This window comes from Neopelma chrysocephalum, unplaced genomic scaffold (genome assembly GCF_003984885.1).
Source record: "Neopelma chrysocephalum unplaced genomic scaffold, ASM398488v2 Primary Assembly neopelma1_76, whole genome shotgun sequence".
In the NCBI taxonomy this organism is placed as follows: Eukaryota; Metazoa; Chordata; class Aves; order Passeriformes; family Pipridae; genus Neopelma; species Neopelma chrysocephalum.
The window spans coordinates 3,370,302-3,395,448 of record NW_020897737.1 but is presented as its reverse complement, the minus strand read 5'-3'; the positions used below and the strand labels follow the sequence as shown (position 1 = coordinate 3,395,448).

At 38.5% G+C, this 25,147-nt stretch overlaps 1 protein-coding gene across 6 annotated transcripts in view; it reads left to right on the top strand.

The window, feature by feature from the left end:
* Window positions 1-25,147, top strand: part of SH3KBP1 (SH3 domain containing kinase binding protein 1) — a 215,870-nt gene that overhangs the window by 36,494 nt on the left and 154,229 nt on the right. Inside the window, exon 1 of one of the 6 annotated variants that reach the window (XM_027689213.1) lies at window positions 17,143-17,160. The exons of the other annotated variants lie outside the window; for them this stretch is intronic. The gene's annotated coding sequence lies outside the window, so the exon portion shown is untranslated. Of the gene's footprint in view, window positions 1-17,142; window positions 17,161-25,147 lie in introns of those variants that run through there. 6 annotated transcript variants of the gene reach the window in all.

Sequence of the window (25,147 nt, the reverse complement as noted above, 5' to 3'; positions counted from 1 at the left end):
AACTTCTCTAGAACCTGATTCTAGCCTGTACCGCTTCCTTCCCATTGCTGTTTGCAGCTTAACCTGTTGGAACAGAAGTTATTCAGCATACTGTCTATTCCTGAGTTTAGGAAAGGTAACTTCTTGGTAATTGATTCTGCCACACTGCTTGTGTTAAAGCTTATTCTGGACAGATTATGATTTTTGCCAAAAACTCTGTAATAGCATAGTTCCCCACAGGAAAGTTGGATGCTCTTATATATGGTCAGTCTTTTTTTCATTGTAGCTCACAGGATGCATATATGTTCTAAAAAATACATTTTAATCTGCAAGATGGTGTTTTAGTTAATCATGTAAGTAAGAATGAGTGTTGGAATTGCTTGAATAGTTATGTTTTACATGGCTTCATTTCTTTTCCTTGCCCTCATATGAATGCTTGCTCTGTGTTATGATTGATTGCAAAAGTAAAGATATCTTTATTTGCAGTGTTTTTTCTTTGGGAGACCTATTTTATTCTGTCAAATGTCATTCAGTAACACTAGGTTATATTTGCTTCCACAGTATAAAGCATTCTCTCCTCTCTCTATCATTGCTGCAACCCAGCCTGATATCTGAAAAACAAGTATTTTCATTCATACATCATAAAGGTAGCATAGACAGATCTGATATAATGCCTAACCCAGAATAAAATCTCAGAGGAGATTAGTTCCAGACAGAAAATTGATTTTCTCAGAAGGAACCTTAAGGGAGGCTCCTGAGGAGTAGCAGAAAGCAAAAATCGATCATCTTTTCAAGAAGGAAAAGAAGGAGAATTTGGGGAACTCAAGCCTCACGTTGACCTCCTGGAGTAATTTCCAAACACATGAAGGACAAGAAACTGGTTGGCAGTAGTCAGCATAGATTTATGAAAGGGAACTCATTACTGAGCAATCTGTTCGTTTTCTACCGTGAGATCGCTGACTTGGTGGAATAGATGTTATGTTGACTTCAGCAAAGTATTTGACACTTCCTTCCATATCTTGACAAACTGATGAGGTGCAGACCAGGTAAGTGGACGGTGAGGTAGACTGAAAAATGTCACAAGTGCCAGACTCAAAGGCACTCAGATCAGCAGCACAAGGTCCAGCTGAAGGCCAGTCACTGGCAGTGTTCCACAGGGAGGGATAATGGGGTGATGCTGCTCAGTCTTCAGGAATGACCTGGATGACAGGGCAGAGAGGACTCTGAGCAAGCTGGCAGGTGATGCAAAAGTGGGAAGTGTTTGAGTCCCCAGAGGATTGTGCTGCCATTCATAGAGGCCTCAACAGGCAGCAGTACAGGCTGTGTGAGTGTCTGGAAAGCAGCTTTGTGGAGAAGGACCCAGGGATCCTGGCGGAGAACAAGTAGATGATGAGCCAAGAACTGGTGCTCATGGCAAGGGCAGATCCTCCCTACCTGGGCTACATTAGGATGAATGTTGTGAGGAGGTGGAGCAATGGGCTCCTTCTCCCTTTCTCCTTTCTGGTGAGGGACATGTGGAGTGCTGTGTTCAGTTGTGGGTCCTCCAGTCCAAGAGAGAGATGGAGATAGTGGAGTGAGTCCTGTGAAGAGCCGTGAAGGTAGTTGAGGGATTGGACAAGCATGTGACATCTGAGGAGAGTGTGAGAGAGATGGGACTGTTCAGCCTGGAGAAGAGAAGACTCAAGGTTTTGTTATTGATGTGTCTGAATACATGATGTGATGGAGTACAGAAAGTGGAGTCAGAATCCTCTTGGCAGTGGAAGGAGGAGAGAGAATGGCTATGAATTGAAATATAGGAAAATCATTTAAGCATAAGAAAAAGAGTTTTATTGTGAGGTTGGCCAAACACTGGAACAGGTTGTCCAGGGATGTTGTGGACCCTTCATCCTTGAATGTAATTAAAAGCCTACAGAACACAGCCTTCAGTATCCTGCCCTCACTGACCCTGTTCTGAGCAGAGGCGCCTTTCTGCCCTCAGCCATTCTGTGAGTCTGTAAACGCAATTAGTTGGATCACGGTACTTTGGCTCTATAGACATCACTCAGCTATGGAGTAGTAAACAGGAGTGTCAGTTGAAGTATGGAGGACAAGACACCTAGAGGCTGTATCTGGGGAACAAGTGACGCCTTTTCTGTATAATCAAGTAAAGTGTTGGTTTTAGTTTCCGCTTCTATTTATAACTACATATTTTTTCTCTCAATGAGCAACATGTTTCACACTGCAATTAAAAATATGATGTCTTTCCCACTGCTTATATGCACATGCACTTATGCTAAGAATAAAGAAGGAGATTGCACCAGGATTTTGAAATTGTAATTCTTGAAGCACTTGAATAGGCTGAGTGAACTCTGGTGCCTTTAGCTGATTCTTTTTTTTAATGTAAAACCTAGCTTTCTGCAGGTCATACTTTTATGTGCATCCCTTTCCCTCTGTCCTTCCTCCCCATATGCCACAAGTTCTGAAGTGACCTTTAACTGTGAAGAGGTGAGTTGTTATAATTTATTACAAGTTGTAAGTAACCCTTTGTGAAAGTAGGCAGCTGCAGAGAGTATCCACATTCTGTGAAAGACAGCAATACAAATTCAAGGCATGTCTGATGTAAAAGAATCCAGGGGGAGAAGAATGGTTAGAGGTAACTGCTGATAAAAATCGTGTACAAAGAAATAAAAATATCAGAATATCAATCAATGTGTTACTCTGAGTAGCTTCAAATTACTCAGGGGGTGAGGAGGAGGTAACTGATTAACGTGTGTGAGTGTGTATGTATCAATTGGTTTATGAATGAGAGAGCAAGGGTATAAGATGAGTTTGGAAAATGTCTCTTAGTTCATCCCCCTACTCTTGCAGGCTCTGTGTTTCACATTTATGAAGATTCATTGTGTTGTTGCTGTGCCCAGCAAATGCTGCTTGAGAATCAATTCGCTCTTGTGCTTAGCAATGTTCCTTTATACTTTATCCTCTCCTTGTGAGTTCAGATGGCTTTTAGGGTTTTTTTTCCCCATGGTGTTTCATCAATCCTGTTTGCTCTTTGATCTTAAGCAGTCATTGAAGGTCTCTTTGCTTGAGATACTGTGGTGAGGTAGGAGTTCATTCTCTTGAGAATACTGGCAACACTTCTCTCTATTTTGTTTTACAGTGCATGTTATGTGCTGGGCAGACATGACATGATAGAGTGATACACAGTAACCCAGCTTAAGCTTCAGTATTGCAGTGTATATTGACTTTGACTTATCCATTATCCATTTAATAATTTTCTGTCGTTTTCAGTAACCTGTGAATCAATTCATGGGCGTGTATTTGTCAAATGGACTCAAAACTATGTGAGAAGAAAAATCTGCATGGTACTTTGGAAATCATAGGAATTTTTAATAGCTAGGAATTTTTCTAGCTAGTCTGAATTGCTATAACTTTCTCTGAAACTCCTCTCATTATAAGATTGGGGTTTTTTTGAGCTGTACATTATTGATTTGTTTGAATTTTTTCATGTCATCGAGATTGCTCTTCTCTTGTTAGCTGCTACACATGTAGTTTGGTCTTTTCTCCAAAATTGCTTTTTATTAGCTTGGTTGTGTGTGTGTGTTAATTTGTGGACTTTATCTATCAGCCAGGAAACCACCTGCATGTTGTCTGGTAAGCAGGATGCAGACTGGGATGAGATTTAAGTCATACACTGAAGTGAGCATCGGGTTTTTCAGTTACCTGAAATAGCCTCCATTTCACAGTTCCTGTAGAGCCATCTTCTCTGTACAACCCTCTTCCTTTTACTGCTAATTATAACCTTCTCTTATGAGTTCTTACAGTCGGAGAATTCCCAAACTGTACCAAGGGGAAAGAAGGATTTAATAATTCAGAGAAAAATGATTGAGTGAAAGGGAAGAGAAAAACGATTGTGGAGAAAAGGTTGTGATGTGTATGGGGCTTCATATGACTTTGTGGAATGATTTAAATAATTTGGCTGCCAAAGGAATCACACACCTCCTTTGTCATTCGTGGAGGGCTCTGCTAAGACAGAAGCTTTGTATGAACAAGATGTTTTCAGAATAGAGCATTAGAGCAGCCTGATCTGTCTTGAAGTAAAATTTATTTTCAGCAACCGTATTCTAAACATGCTGTACCGGTGAGAGAGAAGTACAAAAAGCACAAAATCTTGGAGTAGAATTTTGTCTCTGAGTTCAAAGACATTTGGCAGAGGCCAGCCAAGATAGAAAATTATCTAGATTACATTTGGAAATGGAATATTTGCCTCTCTAGGACAAACCTTTTAGAAACTGGAATTAGGTTGGTATTAGATTTAAGTTAGGAAAATAGAGGAACAGTGAAATTACAATAGAGCAGTTAAGGGAGGGTATTGTAATGGCTGGGGCATGGTTGCTGTTCTGAAGAATTAAAACTGGTGACCACTGTTAAAATAGAAATAAATAAAAAAAAAAGGATGGAAAAGAACAGTGTGCAGTTTTAAATATTTCTGTTGAATTGCTAACAAGGGCTGAATTTAAGAAGGGTGATTGAAAGGGAGTGAAGCTGTGGGTTGGGGTTAAAAGGCTTGAATAGGGCACTGTAGCCAGGGTAATATGCTGAAAAATGGAAGTGCAGTTAAAAAAATGCCATACAACACTAAGATAGAAGTGGACTAGAAGAAGTGCAGAGTAATGTTCAAACGCAGCATAACAGCTCTGCTGTGCTTCCTTTGGGGTTTTGGGGGGGTTTTTTTTTGTTTTGTTTTTTTTCATTCATCTTCTTCCTCAGTTGTCACCACTGTTAATAAGCATACCCCTGTGCCTCTCTCTTCAGACCATAAACAGTGTCTGTAAACCATCTCTACTCCAGCTATTTCACAGAGGTTTGGTATAAAGACAGAGGGGCAAGATGAGCGAGAGTTGATGGAATGCATAGGAAGTTAAAAACTGGAGCGCTGAGGTGGAACAGAGGGGCTCTTAAGAGCCACCTCATAGGGCCCTCAGTCTATTTGTACTGAGAATACCAAGGTTTAATACAAGCAGCAAAGAGATCCTGGATTAAAAAGTCCTGTGATAACGTGTACTGGCAAAGACAGACAGCTGTGTTTGTAAGATTTTTGTTCCTGTGGTGTTTTAAAATGTGCTATGGTGACTTTATATAGATTTCCCCCAATAAGCCTCCTTTAAAACTTCAGTAAACTGCGTAATCAAAATCAGTTTCTCTGATCTTCTTTTGATTTTTGGGTTTTCACTTTTGAGAGGCACTAACTAGCAGTTACTTTGCGTAGTTTTGTTTTATGTAATCTTACTGATTCGCAGTATTAGCTTCATGGATTTGATCCAAAGCTCTTGTAGTCTGTTGTATTGGAATCCCCTTGGATTGCACTGCCTATTGCTAATCATAAGATACATTATGCTTTTGCTTGAAGATTTTAATATATGGCTCTGTACATGTGTGTGCCTCTTATCTATCTCCAAACCATACTCTTGAGTTTTTTTGCAGTGCCTAAAGAGGAATAGAAAACACTGTGAACTGCATGTACCAATGTTGTGACTTAAATGACATACCTATGGAGTTTGTTCAGTCTTTTTGTTTCTTGAAACCTCACTCTTTTAAATGGTGTTAATAAGAATTAATTCTAGTTGTCTAGGGACAAAACCTTTAAAGTTGAATCGGTGCAATCTGTTTTTTTGTATCAAGGTGGGGTAGCAGAAGGTAGCCCTTGCATGTACTACCTTTGCAAAGGCTAAGTGTCATTCTGAATTCTGTTTTTCTTTTTGTGGCACAAGTGGTATTTAGATCATCTTCCTTAGTCACCTGTAAAGATCAGAGTCAGTTGTGACAACTGTCTGTGACAGGCATCTCTGCAAATGGTATCCTTAGAACATACAGGAAACAGTTCTTGTTCAAGCTGAGGAATCTCTGTGCTAGAGCAACTCAGCATGTCTTTGTTCTACAGCTAATTATAAATACTTCAGGCCTCAGGGGCTGCAAGTAATCGTCATGTGAAGAACCAAACACCTGCATGAACCTAACTTTCTCTTGAATACCTGGTTAATATATAATTAATGACCACATTATTTAAAATTATTAATATTAATGTTGTTCACACATTTATGTAACTTTGCCTCTAAAACACTTAGTGATACCTCTAATATTTGCTTACAGTAAAATAGGTGTGAACATTCCAGAAGAACATGCACTCTGAACTTCTGCAAGCTCTTTAATGGCTGCTGTAGTGGCTTCTCTGACATCAACATTTAACCAGTCCAGTTAACACTGTTTGGTGACACTTTGAGCATAAAAGATGCTAAATAAAGCTTAATGTTGTGCAGTACAATGCTACCAGTGCAGATGGCAAACAGCAGTTTCATTCTTTGTGAAGCTGGACTGCTTACACAGTGTTTGCATAAATTCAAGCACGATCTGATGCAAGGAGAAATAACTAGTAGTTGTCTGTTTTCAGAGCAGCATGCCAAACACGGAGCCAGTTAATGACAATATGTTTCTGATTTGAGCTTCAGATAAATTTTTTTTTCTTTTTGGTAATACATGACTGATTCAAATAACAACTTGTTTGTATGAATACAGTGTCCCTAAAATGATTGTGTAAGTATTGTGATCAGAGGACTCTGTTAGCTTTATGAAGCTTGAGGATGAACCAGAACTTCTGCTGAAGTAGAAAGTGCTACTTAATATGGAACTTGATATTCCCTTTAAAGTGGAATTGCAACAATTGGAATGACCAACAGCTATGAAGAGACTGTCCTACTGAATTCTGATGCAATGAAAAAGAAGAGGTACTGTCATAATTTTGCTGCCTTCTTGCAAACCTCGTAACAAGTATTGTGGAAGGAAACGTGACTGTCCTCTTTTCATGAGAAGATGCTGACAGAAGAAACAAGAGTGAGCTAAAGGCTGCAACAGTTTATTGCAGAAGCTATTTCTACATAGTCGTGTGGCCATTCTGCTGAAATGGGAAGAGTAACTATTGTAGTTTACTGTCACAAACAACCCAACCACGAGGACTTTTACAGCTTAAAAAATGCAGCCTAATGCAATGGAAACTGGTAAATGTTGAGGTGGTAAGATTCATCATATAGTGTGACAATGGTCATCTGGGATGAGCACCTTATTTTCTGTAGGAATTTTTAGAAGCTACCTTTTGTCAGGAGCAAAGCTCTTTTCGGTACTCATTCATTTCTTGTAAGGAAGAAGGGAGTTTCTGCCTGCTTAGATGGGATGACCAACTGACTCACAAGAGCATATAATTTAACCATGTTTATTCAAATATGATAGCCTGTCATATCAAATAAATTTTCTCCAGTATATTTCTACTTTAAAAGATTTTTAGTTAAGTAATGATTTTTTTTTCAAATGACAGAGTTCATGGAGAAAATTATCTGCTTGCTCTTTAAAAACCAAAAAAATCTGGAATAGATGAATTGACATCACTGAAGCCTGAGGCATAACTTTAATTAGTTACTGGCATAGCTTCCACTACAGCTATTATGCAGTACATACCTTAGGGAATGTTTGTCTCAATGGATTTATACTGTCTTATGCTGCATGGATTTTTCTTACCAATGACAAAGAAATGAGTGGAAGTGTTAGGGAAACTTTTTTCATTGATTCCCAAAATGATATTAGAATTTTTAACCATATAATGGTGGCTAATAATCTCTATACCTGTTTTCATTTTGCACCTTTTGGACAGGCTGCAGAGACATTAAGGATTTATTACATTTCTTGAACAAAATCCTTCTCAGGTACCAGAGCAGTTGTTTGTTTTCAACAAACCTGCCTGTATTAGCAGGAACACAGCATGGGTACAAAGCAGGAATGTGGTTTTGTGTTGTTTTTAACAGAGCAAACCTGAGGTTTTTTAGTTATTCTAAAAATGTTATTTTTTATGAAGTTTGTCCCCATTGCAAAATGACAGCAGTTACCCTTGCACTTGTGTTCAGAGGATGCCAGGGAATTTGCTCCAAAAGCAGGCATAGCAACTTCACTCACAGTCCTGTTCCTGAGCACCTTGGTAGGCTCCAGCCATGGGGCCATGTCTGGCTTCCTGGGAGCCTGTGTGAGTCCTTCAAGGGCTCCTACTTTTGTGGAGCTGCAGGTTCTTTTCTGCATCTGTGCTGTGAGGAAACAGACCACCAGTGAGACTGGCAGAATAGATTCTGTAAAGGGCACTGCATTATCAGGGCCAGGAAGCAGTTGTTGGCATTCAGTCTTCCCAAAACATTACATTTCCAGCCCAAAAATTCAAACTTAATTATAAAAAAAGTTTGTGTACTTGTTTGCAATGTTAGTGTCTTAAAACTGGAAGTTGCAGTTTCAGGTACATGCCTCTGATGCCAACTTGCACATATGAGAAACCAAGTATAAAGTTTCCTATCCTTGGGACAAAGGGGAAGATGAGATAATGATAGAGAAGCCTGTGTGTCTTAATACACTAGTTAGAAGGGATCAATGAAGTAAAGTATCCTCTCCCTTCTGATTTGGTAGGACATGGAAAACTACTAATAGTTAGTATGCTGTATTGTGGATTTACTTTTCCTTTTTTGAAACTCCTTAAATCCAGCTGTGAAGAAAACATCTTGAAATGCACAGTTTTGGAGACTTTGTTACTTCTGTGGTTTATGAATTTGCCCTTACTAAGAAACTTCATGAACCCTGGAAGTCACTTTTTGCCTCTTCCTTCTTTTGAGCTGTTTGGGTTGCACAGAAGTGGCAAACATATGCAAGTCTTCAGCTACTCATAAACTTTCCTTTGACAGGGTGTGCCAGAGGCTGTGCTGAAACCTGCATGTGAGGTGTGTTATTAACTACACTTAGGTAGACGTTGCCCTTTCAGGGTCTTGGACACTTCAAACAATTTTGGTATAATTTCTCCCTCAGTCTGACTGCTTTAATCTGTGTTCAAGGAGCTCAGGAAGTTACTTTGTTTGTTTGCCACTTTTTTTTTTTTGACTCCTGAGTAGCAGCTGAGGGAGTCAGTCAGAGTTGTATATTTCTTGTTTTTAAAATGGCTGTTCTCTTATTCATGTTCAAGCTGAAGATACTCCTCAGAGATCCTGGACGAGACACAGATGAGTCATCCTCCTCCCTCCTCCCTCTGCAGTGCTACAGAAAGTTACTGTGGCTGATGGCTGAGCTCCTGACACTAAAGAGGAGCAATGGAAGGCAGCTGGAGAGGCTGTCCTTTAGAACTGAATGGAGTACTGAAGTTTACTATCAAAGAGAATGATCTAGGAAAAATTGTATTTTTAATGCATCGTCTGTTAAAAGCCACATTTTTAGAGCGTGGAAGGGCTAGGAAATAATGGTCCGAGTTTGGAGATTAAGTACTAAGTAAGATAGTATCTCTCTTGGGTCTCTGAAATTGTTAGAAAAGTGTTTCCAGCCCTGGAAAACTACTATTTGATATAATGGCCGAAATCCTGAGGCTCCAGATAGGAGTAAGCCTGTATTTCATCAAGCTGTGCAAATGTGCACGATCACATCACTCAATGAAAGGTTGATTGTTTTAAAATAATTGTCAACAGCCCTATGACCTCATCCTTTGGTGTGAAGGAAGCCAAGAGATTTCTTTGTATTTTTCCGTGTTTTTCTCTGAAAGCAAATCAAACTAATTACAAATATTTCAACATGTAGGTGAATAAAGAGATACTAAAGATTCAAACAAATGACAAACACATGGAAGATAAAAGCAGAAATAAACATAGTCTTGCCTGTTGACTGGCTATGAATGCCAGTTCTGTCTAATGTTTGCTGTGGTGGAAACAAGAGAAAAGAGAAAGGTAATCTGTAGATGTCTCAAGAAATCCCTAAAGAATCTGACATCTCTAACTGTTATACAACCATACTTGTGACAGCTGGTCTTTGGGGTAGAATCTACAGTAAGAAGTGCCTTTGCCTGATCTTACTTCTGCTGTAGACTAACCACTGCACATACTAAAAGTAAACACAATAATTTAAGCTGTACAAGCATCTTTGTAAAATGATCACTTGTGCCATGTATGGTTGGTATGAATTAGACTCCTTGGCTAGCCTTTGTAACCACTGTAATTTGCAGCTAATGAATGCAGTTCCTTCAATACCTTTTCTCCCTTGCATTTAGGGAAATAATATGCATTTTAGATTGATAGGATAGGGATCTAGTTTCTATGGGGTGATTTGAAGGTCTGCAGGGTTCCAGGAAGCTCAGACAGCATGTCTGAGTGTTGCCACAGGGAATCTAACTTGGACTTCAGTAATGGATCCTGCCAGCTGTTGATGCTGCCTGCCTGCATCTGTGTGTCCAGGGCAGTGTTCCTGAAGATGCAGTGCTGCAACTGTGGTGGTAGGCAGAGAATAAGTGTGCCTGGAGTGTTCTCATCCTAGTGTTGCTTTCCTTGAAGTTCTGCCCCAGGGCTGATGGGGCTTGCTTTACAGTGATCCCTCTGGGGTCTGAGCACCGACTGCCGACTGCCGTGTTTACTTCATCTCTCAGCACGGTGCTTCTGGATATGCTGAAGTTTCCAAAGGTTGGTTCAGAAGTTTGTGGAAACTCCCTGAGAGCGTTATCTCTACACTTACTACGCGTGAGAGTTCTTTCTCTTTGCTTCTTCCTCTTCTCACTTCCTCCTCCTCCTCCCTCTCTTCTGCTGTAGAGAAACCACTCCATTGAGCAACTGTTTGTAACCCACTTGGAGTGGTTACCTCCAGCTAGATTGTGCTCAGTGTGGGCTGCCAGTCAGCTGTAAACATGGAGCAGTTTGAATTAAACTTATAGTGAGAAAACAAAAATACAGCCTTATGTTTATCACAGAAGAGATAAAATGCTTGAATGCTGCTTTGTGTTCCATCAGGTACCCGTACAAGAGGAAACACTGATTCCCACAGAATGTGACTGTAATATACTGTAACTTTTTATTTTTTATTATTAATTTACCTACATGATACATATTTTCAGTGTTCTTAAGAAATAGTGCAGCAGTTAAGAGGTAGTGGTGATGCCGACAGGGGTAAATCTACAATTAGATTTGAAGCTTTCAGCTGTGTTTTAAGATGAACTGTGCTTTTTAGAAAGGCATGTTTTCTGGGTTTTTTTGGTCATATAATAAAAAAATCAAAGTAATTTATTGATGTTGGGAAGTATGTCTTGCTAGTAAGTTTGAGTACACATATTTATCAGCGTTTACTGGGGGAAAAGGATCTTTTGGAACATTTGATCATCTGTATTCTGTATCTTTTTTTTTCTTTTTTTTTTCTTTTTTTCACATTTTTGAAGAGAAGATGCTATACCAAAACCTGGTCAATGGAGTGCTGCAGCAACTGAGAAATAGTGATTATTAAAAAAAAAAAAGGGTGCGGATGAAGCCAACAACCCAGCAACTGAGGATGATTTTAGTCAGCCTTGTCTTTAGTGTAGGAATATTTTTAAGAAAGTGAGGACAGAGAAACAGACAGTAGATGTCAAAGAATTCTTGCTAGGACTTAGGATCTTGTGGTGCATTTTGAAGGATTTAATCTCATTTGGAATGCATGGAGGACTCCAGCAGTCCATTCACTCTGATTGGCTGTTCTTACTCAGTCACTCCATTGCTCTTACTGGTCCGGTTTCAGTGTGTTCACACAAGAGGTGGAAGCTGCCCTGTGAAGAAGGGTATCTTTCTGTGTGCAGCTGGTCTTGTGTATTCTTCTCCCACCCTCAGCCTTTGTGGAAGTGTGGGAAGTGTGATGTGTGTGAAAGGTTTTGAGATCAGTGGAAGTTAGTGCTAACCTGTGGCAAAGACATACATGAGTTTGGAGTAGCCTCTGTCAGTGTGTCTCTATATGCAGGTGGACAAAACAACTGGTTAAGATAGAGTCATGCCTTCAAAATGCTCTTTGCAGGAGAAAGGAATAATCAGTTTTGAACAAAACCTCTGAGGTGTGGATATGATCAGAGCTGAAGCCCTTTGTTTTGGGGTTGCCAGACATCTGTGAACAATGTGACTTTAACAGACAATATTTTTATTTTACACAGAGATAACATAAAATATCCTGGGTGTCAAGAGCTAAGGCAAAAAGGATTATAGATATGTGGGTGGGCTGAAGCCTGTCTGTGTTGGAAGATGGATTAGCTAGAGTTTTTACTCCTGTTTAAATATTTATTAGAGGTCCTATAAAGAAGACCTTTCGAAAACAATTATGCAAACTAAAAAGTATTCATGACTATACTACCCACAAATGGCTTTGTTCCTTTTTTCATGAAAATTGTGCCCAGGAAGCACTGAATGAAACATACAATTAACCAGTTGTTTTGTGAAGTTCTCTGTTGTGGGGCCAGTGTGTCTTTTTCCTCATAGCAAACAAATGATAAATTACTTGTGGTTAATTTCTAGATAATTTTGCTTAAAGGGAAGTCGGGTTGTTTTGGAACCACTTTGCTTAAGCCAAAATGAAATGTTTTCAGTTGTGGTATACTGTACTCTTTTTTCTCCTGAATGGAAAGATTAAATAATTGTAACTACTGCATTCTGTAGTTCCAAGGTAAATGTTTTGTCTGGAGTAAAATTCTGGTCTCCACTCAATACTATAATTCCTATTTAATTTAATGGTTACAGGACTTCACCCTTAAATATGAGTAGATCTACTCTAAATGTGAGTAGGATGCTGATTCAATAGCAGTTAAAAACAGAACAAAGCCTCTTGTCAAAGTAGATAATGTGCGTGTGTGTTACTTTTGACTTACACTGTATCCCAGAATAGATCCAAAACTCTTTGTTATTTCAGTTTACAGGTCTTTCAGTAGAATACATTTGTATATTACAAAAATAATTCAGCTAATGCTGCTTTCCTTCAACTATGGAGTTGTGCACAGATGTCAGAAGAGCATTACAGGCATTTCAAAGTCAGACAGAGTACAGAGCTTAAAAACAAAACAAAACAAAATGCTGTCTTTGTGTGCTGGTCTCAGTAAACCATGTTTTGCTGGCTCCCTGTTTTTGGCTGTAGCCATTGGAAATTAAGAGGCTAAAAGCAAAACTGGCAAAGAGCAGAACCACGTGTGGCTTTTGACTGGAGCATGTTACTAGCTCTGGTGCTGTTTGTGGGAGAGAAGAAAGGCAGCCTCAGCTTAAGACCCTGTTGGGCAGGGCCTCCAGGTGAGTGTTCTGCTGCTCCTGCACACCTCTGAGAGCTCATCTCATCAGCGCAGCAAGTTTTTCTCTGAAAGATTTAAAGGTTGCGGTTGAGGGATTTTTTACAGGGAGGACTTTGGCTTGTTAGCTTGACAAGGCTTTGTGGGTTTAGTGACTTTAAAAAAAATACATTATTTTTCTTCTTTTTAGATGTTATTGAAGATATTGCTCTTATGACTTAAAAAAACAAAACAAAACAGGACAAACCCCAACTAAGCAAAAAAACTACTACCAAAAAAGACCAACTACAAATAAATTTCTCACTTGTTTAGCATAAAATTATTCCTGGGAGATCTGGGCTCATTAATTCTCGTGATTTGTATTTCTGATTAAGCAGTTCCTCCCCTTCCTGTTACTTTACTGTTCCTTCCCCTCTGATGTATTTTTAGAAAGTAATCATACATATTTTCAATGTATCAAACAGGCCAAGCTCTTTTGATTTCCCCTTTCAAGTGTCATTTCCACTGATTGATCCAGCCCTTTGCTTTGCCTCCCTAAGTGTGATTAGTCCTTTACTGCAGAATTGTGTGCAGCACTCCAGGAAAGGCCGTTGTACCTAGTTATTTACATGGTAACAGATTGTTTTCTACAAGGCTCCTGCCTTATTCCAGCCTTTTCTTTTTTTTTTAAATTCAGGCTCCGTATCTTTTTTCAGTTGCTTTCCTTCCCTTCTTCCTGCCTCCTTCTACTTTTAAGCTTCAGCTCTGCTGTTCCTTTCCTTGTCAGGTATCACTGTTCTTTCCTCCATCCCACCTCTAGGGCTTCTTTAGCTTGTCAACTTTTTTAAGCTGTGCCAGGCCTCCTCCTCTTTTTTCCCTGGCTCTGTATTTCCTTTCCCTCTCCCCCTCCTTGCATCTCAGGTCACCCTGAATTTGCTCTGCTTCACCTTTGTTTTCTTCCCCAACAGATCCTCATTTTAATCTAAATGCTTTTCCTCTCTTAGTACTTTTGCTCCTCCAACTTGATTTTTGGGGATTTCCTCCTGCAGTGGTACCACAGGGGCCTCTGGAAGCACAAGGCTTAGTCCTGGTGCCCGTTTGTGCACCTGGCACAACTGGGAATGGTCATGAGAGGGGAGCTCTGCCCTCCTTCTCACAGCCTTGCAATAAATACATTCAGGCATCCCAGCACATGTAGCATGGTGAATGAGATTGGAATCTGTGGAGATCCAGTCAACTATTACTAAATTTGTCAGTTGTGTACGTTTTATTTTAATTTTCAAATTATTATTTTTCTACCCTATTTGTGAGATTTTTGTGTGGATAGCAAAAAGCATATTCCTTGTATAAATATTACCCACGATAATATTTAAAGGCATGACATATTAAAACGTGCCTCTAACTGTGTGTTATTTAAAGGTTTAGGATCTTACCATAATTAGAACTACTTTGTCCTAAGGTGGTTTTTTTTTTCCTAGAAATACATTTTTGTTAGAAATAAAAAAAGAGAATTTTGACATTTCTCCTTTTAAATCTCAAACACTTTGTTATATAGTGTTTTTTTAAAATTTGTCAAGATAGTACCTAGATAAATACAGTTTTCATAATAGGAAATAATTTGCAATAATGGAGAGTACTACTGGGATCCTGTGAGATTTGTACAATGTAAGTTACCTTTTCAAAGGGACAAAATTAGATCAGTTTTGTTGTTGAACTTGTAACTTCAAGCATAGCTTTAGACAAATAAAACCCAAAGAAAATAAGGTTTTGTACAAAATAAATGTTTCCCTATTTTTAATTCTAACAAGCTATTAAAAAGCAGTAAAATTTTAACTGCTACCTCAACCAAATTTTATAGCCTTGTTTTCATCCATGATACTTGAAATAAATGAAAAGAAAGAAAGTAGAATAGGTTCCAAATACAAAATATCAGCAAAAATTTTAAGGCAATTGGATTTTTACTTGCAAATTTTATTTATCTGATATAAAACATTATTTGTGGCAGGCATACTTACCTCTGTGTATAATCTGTGTCCACATGCCAAAGAGTGCATTTTTGTGCAGCATCATGTATGTATTAAACTGTTAGCTCTTGAATGCTAAGGCTCCAGCTTGACATGCAAATTTTATTAGTGACTGTTTACATTTTTTCTGGAAGAAAAAACAGAATCACAAAACAGCAGAATGTATTTCCTTACATGCCACACACACACACACACACACACACACACACAGAGAATATCTCCCGAGGCAACAAACAGTTACAATATTGACTGAAATATCTAATATCTGGTCATTTCTTGGCAGAGCCACCCTTACAAAATTTGTACTGTTCCAGAACCCACTAAATAGATTTAGAAGCAGATAACTATTATGAGGGAAGTAATTGCATTACAAATATCCTGCTTGAATTTACTCCTTGCTGCAGACAATTTAAAGATGTTACGAATAGTAGAAAAAGCAATGAAAGATAATATTAGGAATTTTTGTAGGCTTTGGAAATTCTTCTGAATGAAATTAAATATTTTTAATTTCAAATTAGAAAATTTGTTCATGTTAAAGGTAATAAAAAAAGTAAACACACTTGGTTGCACAGGTGAAAGAAATATTTCTTTCCAGTATTGTGAATCCTTTTTTGTTTCTCATCAGCACGGAGTTCAACGTAGGGATTCACCTATTTGAGCACATCACGAGGAGCGCTATGGAGAGGGGACTTAGGGATCACTCCAAGCCTTTTCTTTATGAGGGCTTCAGCTTTGGGAAATGAAGGGATATTTTTATTTTTAATTTTTTTTCCACTCCAGCTGACATGCTGTCTGACCTGGCAATAGCAAGGCCCTGTATGATGTGTTCATTCAACCAGAATTGTTACTGCTGGATCCTTCAGTTGGACTTGGAATGAGCTCCCTATGAAAGCCTCTGCATGTTATTAGAATGAAATGGTGCAAACTGTTTGGGGTGAGGAGGTGGGAACTGACTGGCTTTTTGCTGGTGGTGATAGGAGGCTTGATTTTCCCCTGAGATGGTGAATGGGTCTAAATCACCATAATAAAGTGCCTCAGGGTTATTTCACAATCTGTGGTTGCTCTCTACTGCTCATGAAAATAGCCTTTATTGTTGTTTCCATGTTCTTACAATTTCTCAGGAGTCTGGGAATGCATTTGTCATCTCCCACACTGTTTTCTTCCCTTTATTTAGTTTTGAGGCAAAAGAGGAACTAAACCCCCCTTAGGCCTTCTTCAATGGCTGCTGTCACCATTTTTTGCCGTTTAGTACAGGATATGTAAAATCCTCCACAGAGTGCTCAGCATAGGGAATGGAGAGCCTGGATCTGGGAGGGAGAGGAGTCATTCTTCCTGTAGCCTAGCTGAGAACTGAGGTGTTATCTGATGAAGCAGCATAGTAATTACGGAGACTGAGAGCAAAAATCCTTTGTATCTGGGTATATGGAATCTTAACTTACCAGTTTATTTGGGAAAAAACCCAACAAACCCAAGATAACTGTGTTAGCAGTACTTTTTTGAGTAGAAGAGACTGATGTTATGACCTAGTAGATTAATTCTATTGTACGTTACTAGTTACAGGGACATTTACAATGTATTTAAGACTAAATCTGTAACCTATGTAAATTGTAAAATAGCAATATCAAGTGATATTATATTGTGCACATGTAACCAAGTGAATTACAATGTACTCTGTGCCCAAAAGGAACACTTATTTCGCATCCTATGGACTTTCCGATGGTGCTGGAAGGACAGATGAGGCTTCTTTTTTTTTCTGAATATGTTCAGATTCATGTGACAAAGCCAAAGCTAATATGAAGAAAGAAGTGGATAATATGTTAACTACTCACACACGTTACCTTTCTTAAAACTTTGTTTCTACTCTCACTGTTATTTGGAAAGGAGTGTCTGTGTAAGGACAGAAGTAGTTTATTTGGCCAGAAACCAGTTTGTTAGCAGGCTCACTGGGAGGCTGGTATCTCTGTGGAATCAGTGTTTCACAAAATGATTTCTGCCCTGTGCTCACATTCCCATTCCTGCTGCTGCAGCTCGCCCAGGTGGCAGCCACAGAGCTGAGACAGCGTGGGAGACTCTCTCCAAAGATCCAGGGTGCGTACTCGGACTGACGGGACATGGGAAAACTGTGCCTCTCATCCAGCTATATGTGCTAGGCATATTAAAGTGGTTCAGGCATGCTAGCATGAGGTATGTTTTTGTTCTGCTAGACTTTGAATGGAGGTAGAATTTGTGGCTGTGGTGGTATGGAAGTTATGACAGTGCAGAGTATGTAGTAGGGAAGAGATAAACTATTTAAGCTGCATAATTTTTCCTTAATTTTTTTGTAATCTAGCACAATGTAACATATTCATATCACATTAAAAAAAGGACATTTGTTTGAAATTTTGAAGAAAAGGTTGCTCTACTTCCTGAATAAAGGAAACTGTATTAATGAAATGTTCATATGGATATCTTACCCATTCTTAAGGGAAGTATTTTCATAATTTTTACAAAAGTTACAAATTTCTTAAAATTTGGAGTTGTCTGTTTGCTTAACTAAGATTCATTACTCTGAAGAAAATTAATTTGCCTGTCTTTGAGGGAGTATAGAAAGAATCTGTGATTCACCTATTAGACATACTGCATGGTATTTCTGAAAATAATTTAAAAGGAGGAGGAGGAGGTGGCCTACCTGAAGCAACCTAATGTTAACTGCAAAGGTCTCAGAAGTGATGTAACTTAGCAGGATTTGTCAAAGCTATGATGACTTGATAGTGATGAACATAAGTGATGAAATGCATTTTCTGTTGGTTGACCTTTTAAATTATTTGATATTACTTCTAGTGTTATTTTTAAATGAGCCTTCCTTGAAAATATGATGCCAGTATCTTATTTCACTTTGTTTCACTCCACCTTCACCCATTTTTAGTTTTAGCTCCCCCTCTCCCGTCCGGTTTTATTTTCTTGAAGCATTATTTTGTTAGATGGCTAAGTGCTGTCAGGATTGTGAAACAGAGGCAGTGAGATGTCCCTTGTTGTGCCTCAGAGATTATTTGGAGTAATTGGGGGGGGGAAGTGAGGGAGGAGAAACCAGAGATAATATCCTGAAATTTTTTTAAGAACAGCCTGAAAGGATGGGCCATAACCTTAAGATCTTCTGTGCTTACTTTGGAAGGGTTCTGGAAAGTTCATGTAGTTAAGCTGCAGATGACTGTCCATATGAGATTCCCCTTCTGCCACACTACATGTTTTTCATTTCTCTGTAACTAATTAACTCTATAGCTGGTTCTATACATGGTAGTGTTTAGAGCCTGCAGAGTTAAAACCCAGTTAGTAACCATGGCAGCTCACAATGATCCCGGGTGTCTGGCAACCTTTCACCAATTCAGCACATTTTTTAAGCTGTAGGATTGGGCTCCTGAGTCTGTGTTAGCAGTTTGATTGTCCCTGCAGCTCCATTCCTAGTGCAGTAGGACAGCTTAGAGTGCATTTCCTACTGGATTTAGAAATTTTTTTCTGTGTGGAGTCTGAACCTTCATACCTAGTTTATAAAGACTTTAAAAAAACAGTCCCAAAACCACTGAGGGGACAAAACCTAGCCCAGAACTTGTTGAATGAGTATTTTTGGGTTATGCATACCTTGAAGACCAGCAGAAGAACCTTCAGAGTATTGCTTCCTCCATATTGCAGCCACTAAAGTATGGAGACTCCTGCTTCACAGGCTTGGCTCCGTTTGAGCCTAGAGGAACATTCCAATTAGTACCTAGTGGAAGAGAGAAGGGCAGGGCTCTTCCTTTGACTTCTACACATATGCTTTTAGAGCTTTGGCATGAGGGAATAAGAAATTAGTCTGCAGATTTTGAAAGGAAACTTAAAAATGTGTGTCCTGGTTTACAGCTTGCATTTCATCTGTTGTGTTGCTTGAGCAGCTGGAGAAGGCAACAGCTATTAAATGTAAATGCAAAACCTTTGGTTAAAAATACATGCTTGTTTTCCTTTCTTGTGCCAATCAAAGTTCCTTTCTATGTGTAATAGAAGGGATTGTATCTCTTCCATTTAGCGAAGTGATTTTAGTCCTCACTTCTTTCAAGCTCGTTTTGGAAAGCAGAGGGCTGCTCTAGCTTTTAGAAGGCTGTGGCGAAAGGACTGAAAATACTCAGATAACAATTGCATTTTTGCATAAAGCTTGCAGTAGCAACACAAGGTAATAGGGCTGCAGTGCCACAGACTTGGTCTCCTTTAGGTAACCAAAGAAAGCACAGGTTACTTATTTCAAATCAGTGCATGTCAGTAGGAGTACCGTCATCCCTGTGTGGGGACAAGAGGTTACACTTTAAAATGAAGGAGTTGCTGTAGCACTGGTGTGTCTTGTCCAATGCCCTTTTTCCAGCACTCAGCAGTAATGGATAGTTGAGAAGAACAGGCAGTAGACTCTTCTGAATTAATTCATCACTGGAGTGTTTTGTGTTATGTCTCAAAATGGGAGTGTAAAACTCCCAACGTTTCTGTTGTTTTCTATATAATGCTGTATATAACCTGCCGGTTCTGGGCTTGATGCTTTGAATATTGAAGAAATACTATTAATACTACTTCCAGTGCCCATCTTCCTCTTTATTATAAGCTGTAATTGCATTATTTGAGTAGATACACGTCATTTTTTCCATTTATTTGTATGAAAATTGACTTGTGATCTAATCTCGCTGACTCCTTGCTTGCTCTCTTTTGCTCAGGAAAAATCATTGTGAATTTTTGAGAAAAGAAAGTCCGGCCTCCTCTGCCTTATTTAAATTGCCTGTTCTCTTTGTTAAATTAGCTCTTCCAGCTAAGTTGTCACTTAGAATTTAAATGTGACAGAGGAGGTGGCTGAATGGCATTTAGTTTTATTACCTTGAAAAAGTGTAGGACAAACCAAAACTATAGGGTGGTTACGCTCCATAGGGTGCAGGAGGACAGGGTAACATTATACCTGCCTTTTTGATCACATCATGTGTGAATCACTGAGTTGATGTTGCCCACAACCTACCTCTTAGTAACATAAACTTCTAAAATCTGTAATTTGAGTAATTATTTGTTTTTCTGAGCTATGAGAGGGGAAAAACAACCCCAAACAAGTTAGATGTGTATTATAGTTTATAGATACTGTTTTACAAGTCTGCTCAGAAGAGCTGCATTTCTATTATTGAAGGGGAAAAGTGTTATAGAAAGGAACAAATTGCATTAGTGGTACATTTTAAAATGCAATAATATGTTAGCATTAGTTTTCCCAAGGCAGATGACTGTTTGTGACTTAGTGTGCAATACATGCTGATAGAAGAAATGTTCAGATAAAAGTGAAAAAAAAAAAGTGAGCTGACTGAATTGGTTAACTTGGTACTTGGCCTGCTAGGAGCTAATCTATGATGCTTGCTGTACATCTTTAATCCCTGTACCTTTGTTTTCACAAGTAATACCTTACAGAAATTATCTGTACATCAGATTGAGAATACTTTGTATGTAACCCTAGGGGTGATATACTATTAATATACCTCTCCTGCTCATTGCAGTACTGTGCTGTAATGGAGTTAAGCTTTTCTGTATTTACCACTCAGAATCCATATGTACAAAGTTGCAGATGCTAATTATTTTTCACAAGAAAATATAGGTGCTAACTTTAACTTGGTGCTCTCATGCAGTGCTGTAACTGCTGTCCTTGGGGAGCAGAGAATCAGTATCTCAGCAAAGTGACTAGGCAGAGGTAGATGAGGAACAGTTTAGAGTTTGTCCTTAGTAAGCAATTTGTCCTTTATATGTGGGTTTTATATATGTTTACCTGTGTATATTAAAGAAAAAATAATTTGCAAATTCACTCCCTTCTCTCTTCAGTTCATCACACAATTGTAAATAATAGACTGGGTTTTAGACAACCAGTGCCTGCTGATTTACATGTTCCTGCTGTTCTAGACCCAGTGTCTGGTTTGCCAGACTTCTGGCTCTGTTAGGACATGTTTTGTATTTAGCAGCCTAATCTGTGGACTGACTTGATTTTCAAGGGAGAGAGTTTCCCTTTCCACAGCCAGATCTTTGACTGGAGCTGATGCCCAGCCTGATGGATTGTTAATCCCTGGTTTGAAATGCCCAGTTCATTTTTCATTATCTATGTTCTCTACTTTCCCTCCTCTTAAGTCTTGATTGTTATAGGAACATTGAGTTTTGGTGACAAACTTCTTCTCAAGTACACTCTATAATGAAGTGAAACTTGCTAGCAAGATCTGTTACTATACTACTGTAGACACCTGTAATTGCAGAATTTGTATTTCTTTCCCTTTCAACAGCACAGCCTCCTATTATTGTAGTACATACTTACAGGCTGTAAAGGGGCTGTTATAAGGGTGTTTACAGGACTCTGCTGTAGTCAAAGGAAATTCAGAAAGACCGTTTTGCAGCCTGTCCCAAGCACCAGCTTCTCTGGAAGCTTTCTTGCATAGTTACTCTAGCTATGAATTTACAAAAGAATACCTCAACACACCAGGGAAAAAACTTAGTGGGCTCCATTGGGTAAAAGGTGAATACCACCTTGTACAAATGTTATGATGTTTAGAGTCTTTCTTTCCAGTCTCAGACATTTTCAGTAGGTTTTGGCTCTAATTCAACATATGGGTTTCCTTAAAAAAAAAAGGATTGCTTTTATTTTCTTACCAGGTAGCCTCTATAGTTTCCAAGGGTGGAAGGCAGAATGCAGTTTGGAAAGGCAGAATACATTTATGTTGAAGGGTTCTTTACCTGCACTACATGTTGCTAAGTTTCCTTTTCCCCCTCATTTCTCTTTATTCCTCTCCCCTATCCCACCCCCAGTCTGAGGATTCCTCCGCTTTTTTGCATCTTAACTAAAACCTTCCATGCTTTGATGGCTGTCTAGTTAGCAGAGCTAGCTCTCCCTTTAGGGCATCTGAGTTGCACAGTGGACTTTTCTTCTGTCCCCAAGCAAATGGGATAGAAAGAAAGTTTGATTGTGTACAGGCTTTGGGGCTGGTTCTAATATCTTTGAGTTTTTAATTTCCAGCTGTTTGTAACAAAAACCTGCTTTAGAAATGATCATCAGCTTAATACAGTTATATGGTGAGTAAAACCTGAATCTTCAAACCTGTATTTCAGTTTTTGAGGCTTATTTTTTTGTTGACAGTTAGTACAAAATGGTAATGGTAGTGTCTCATGGAGGTTTTACTGCTTGCCTTCCTGAGATTCAGTATTTCAGCAGGATGCACATGCAGCATAAAAGGTTGTAAAGATAATGCCTTGAGAATATTACACTGGTAAAGGTGACATCACTGCAACGGGCAAAAGTGACATCTGTCTGTGGTCAGATACAGGTGCTTGTTTTTGTTTTGTTGTTTTCTCTGACATCTGGGTAGGGCAACTCTGAGGTTACTTCCTCTGAATTAAAAAAGGCATGTCTAATATACTCTTCTGCCATGAAAGTCCTCACAAATATATAGAGCTAGCTTTTCATATGTACAGTGACAGGATGAGAGCTACCAAGCTGTTTTTCTTGCAGTGTTCAACCCTGTTGAATTATTGCTCTTTGCCCCGAAAATCAAAAACGTCTCATCTCCTTCAGCCAGGGGCTGGCTGTTGTTACTGCCTGGTTGGAGTTAACAGGTGATGTTTGTGCTATCAGTGTTGCTCCTTCTACTTCAGCCTGGATCACATAAATGTGGAATTGAGTTCAACATGTTAAAATCTAAATAAACACTTCCATGTTTTTCAAAACTATGGCATTTAAATGGGTTCGTTTTTTTCAAGAAAAAGATAAGAAAAAACTTTCACAAGTGCCATGAATCAGCTAGATTTCCCAACTTTGTCTTACAATCCATTTGGTCAGAATTTCTGCTGCTGATGATGATAATTTTCTAATCTGTCCAACAGACACTCGTTCAAACAGTGACTGGGGAATAGAGTCGAAAGAGTCAGAGTGTTCTTTTTTAATAATTGCATTAAGGCACCCACTTAATTGGGAAATATGAAATTTATGAAATAAAGCCTACAAAATGAAACAGAGTATAAATGACTGTCAGTTGACTACTGTCTTGCACTATGCATTCTTAAAAGGATTTGCATATACTAGGGCAGTTTAGATCATTTGTTTTTTGTTTTCTTTTGCTTATTAAATACACCAAACTGTTCTGGTTTTCATTTATACAAAATAACATCCTAGGACTATTCATTGTAAAACAGTGGAGTGTGGAAAGTACCTTGGATCGAAATAGTCTTCAGGGCATGTTTGCTTTTTGACATCTCATGTTGTTAAAATAAGGAAAGAAGTTTAAATATGTGATGTGAGAAGAGATCGGAAGTAAAATTTAGCTGTGTCTTCCAGAGGGTACTTTAAAAATTGCTGATGTTTAGAAATGCACTTTGAAGATTCTAATTTTCTTTGGTTTTGTTCAGTTAAGCTTATTGTGTATGAGACGCATGTGTGTGTGTCAATTAAGAATGCAAGACAAATAGTTATGATAATTCTTGCGATATAATAGCATTTTCTCCCTTGTTTTAAAAATGTGCTATAAATTTTGAAGAGCTGGTAAAAGTGCTTGGCCAAAGATTCTTACTGAATCCACATTTAGTAATGTTTTTAGAATACTTAGTTGAAAAGTGTAATTTGTGGCTAACTGCCACAATTTTTGAGTGAGTGAAAAATATCTGAAGGCAAGGACAGAGTTATGATTTTGTGAAAAGGGAATAGTATGCTTTTCCAGTTTCTCTTGTGCACTTCAGAAATCTGGGTAAATATTTTAAGGTGCCACTGATCTACCAGGAATCCTGAGCAACTAAATGAAAGTCTTATTTTCTGGCCTTAGAAGAATCTTTGTATCGCAAATGACTTTCTTGAAATTTAAATTCTGAGTAGGAAGAACTTCAAAGATAAACTGAGACAAATAAGTAGATATATAGGATTTCCCTGAGAACTGCATGTATGTATCCTGTAAATAGATTTGAATAAAACAAAATTTGGAAGTATGAGAGGGAATTTCATGTTACTGAAAACCGAAGTACTTTATTTTTCATTGCTGATCAGTGAAATTGTCATACTGAAGACAATGTTATGAGGTACAGGAGAACCTAGGAGAAAAAACACTGTGTCATGGGATAAAGAGGGAGAAGCTGAAATACTTGTTTTGATTACCTGTGTCTTCAGCCTTTGTTTTCCTAATGACGAATGACTTCCTATTAAACTGTAAATGGTGTTACTGTTAAGGGGAGCTTGGTTCTGTTTAAGGATTTGTGTAACTGTGTAAATAAACGGAGACCAGACCGTGTATTTTGTCCTGTGTATGTATTTAATAAATAGCTAAGAATGCAGGAAACATTGAATTGACCAGTACTTGGCTAGTATACCCCTTATTATACTCAAACTTCCTTTTTCATTTTTTTAGTGACTCTTTTCAGTTATTGAATGTTTATTTGTGTGAACTTGGCCACAGTGAATATGAGATAAAGCTTATTTAGATGAGGAAGTGAGTGATTTTTTTTTTTAAATGTGTATAAAGTAATAATGATAAACGTGATTTTTAGGGATTCAGTGTGTTAAAATTGTTTGTTTATGAGCTTCTTGTAGCTGGTAGAATATCCGGCCTCAGCAGATTAACTAGTAATTACCAAACATGTTTGATCATAATAGTTACTTCTCTCCCCACTTTATAGGTGAAGGCTCATTCCCCAGCACTTCAGCTGTTGAGTGGACTTATGTGACTCTTGTCAGTGTTCACACCCTGTTCAGTCCTTCAGAAAAAATGAAGCGCAAATGAAATAAACTTTCCTCGTGCCCTCTAGTCTGTGCCAACTTAAATTTAGTGTTAGCATTGATGGTAGATAATGAAATATGTGTTGAAAATGCATGGGTCTGAAAATACCTGTAAATACAAATTCAGTGAAGTAGTCACTGACTGTGCAACACTTACATGGTGGGGGGACAAAAAATGTATGAAAAGTGGCCAGCAATATGTAGGATCAGTCAGTTCTCTTTAAAGGACTTAAATAGAGACAGTGTTGTTTTCTTGATAAATTCTTGATAAATTAGGCTTAGATCAAAAAATAGGTCTTCCACGTATAGTATATGCAACTT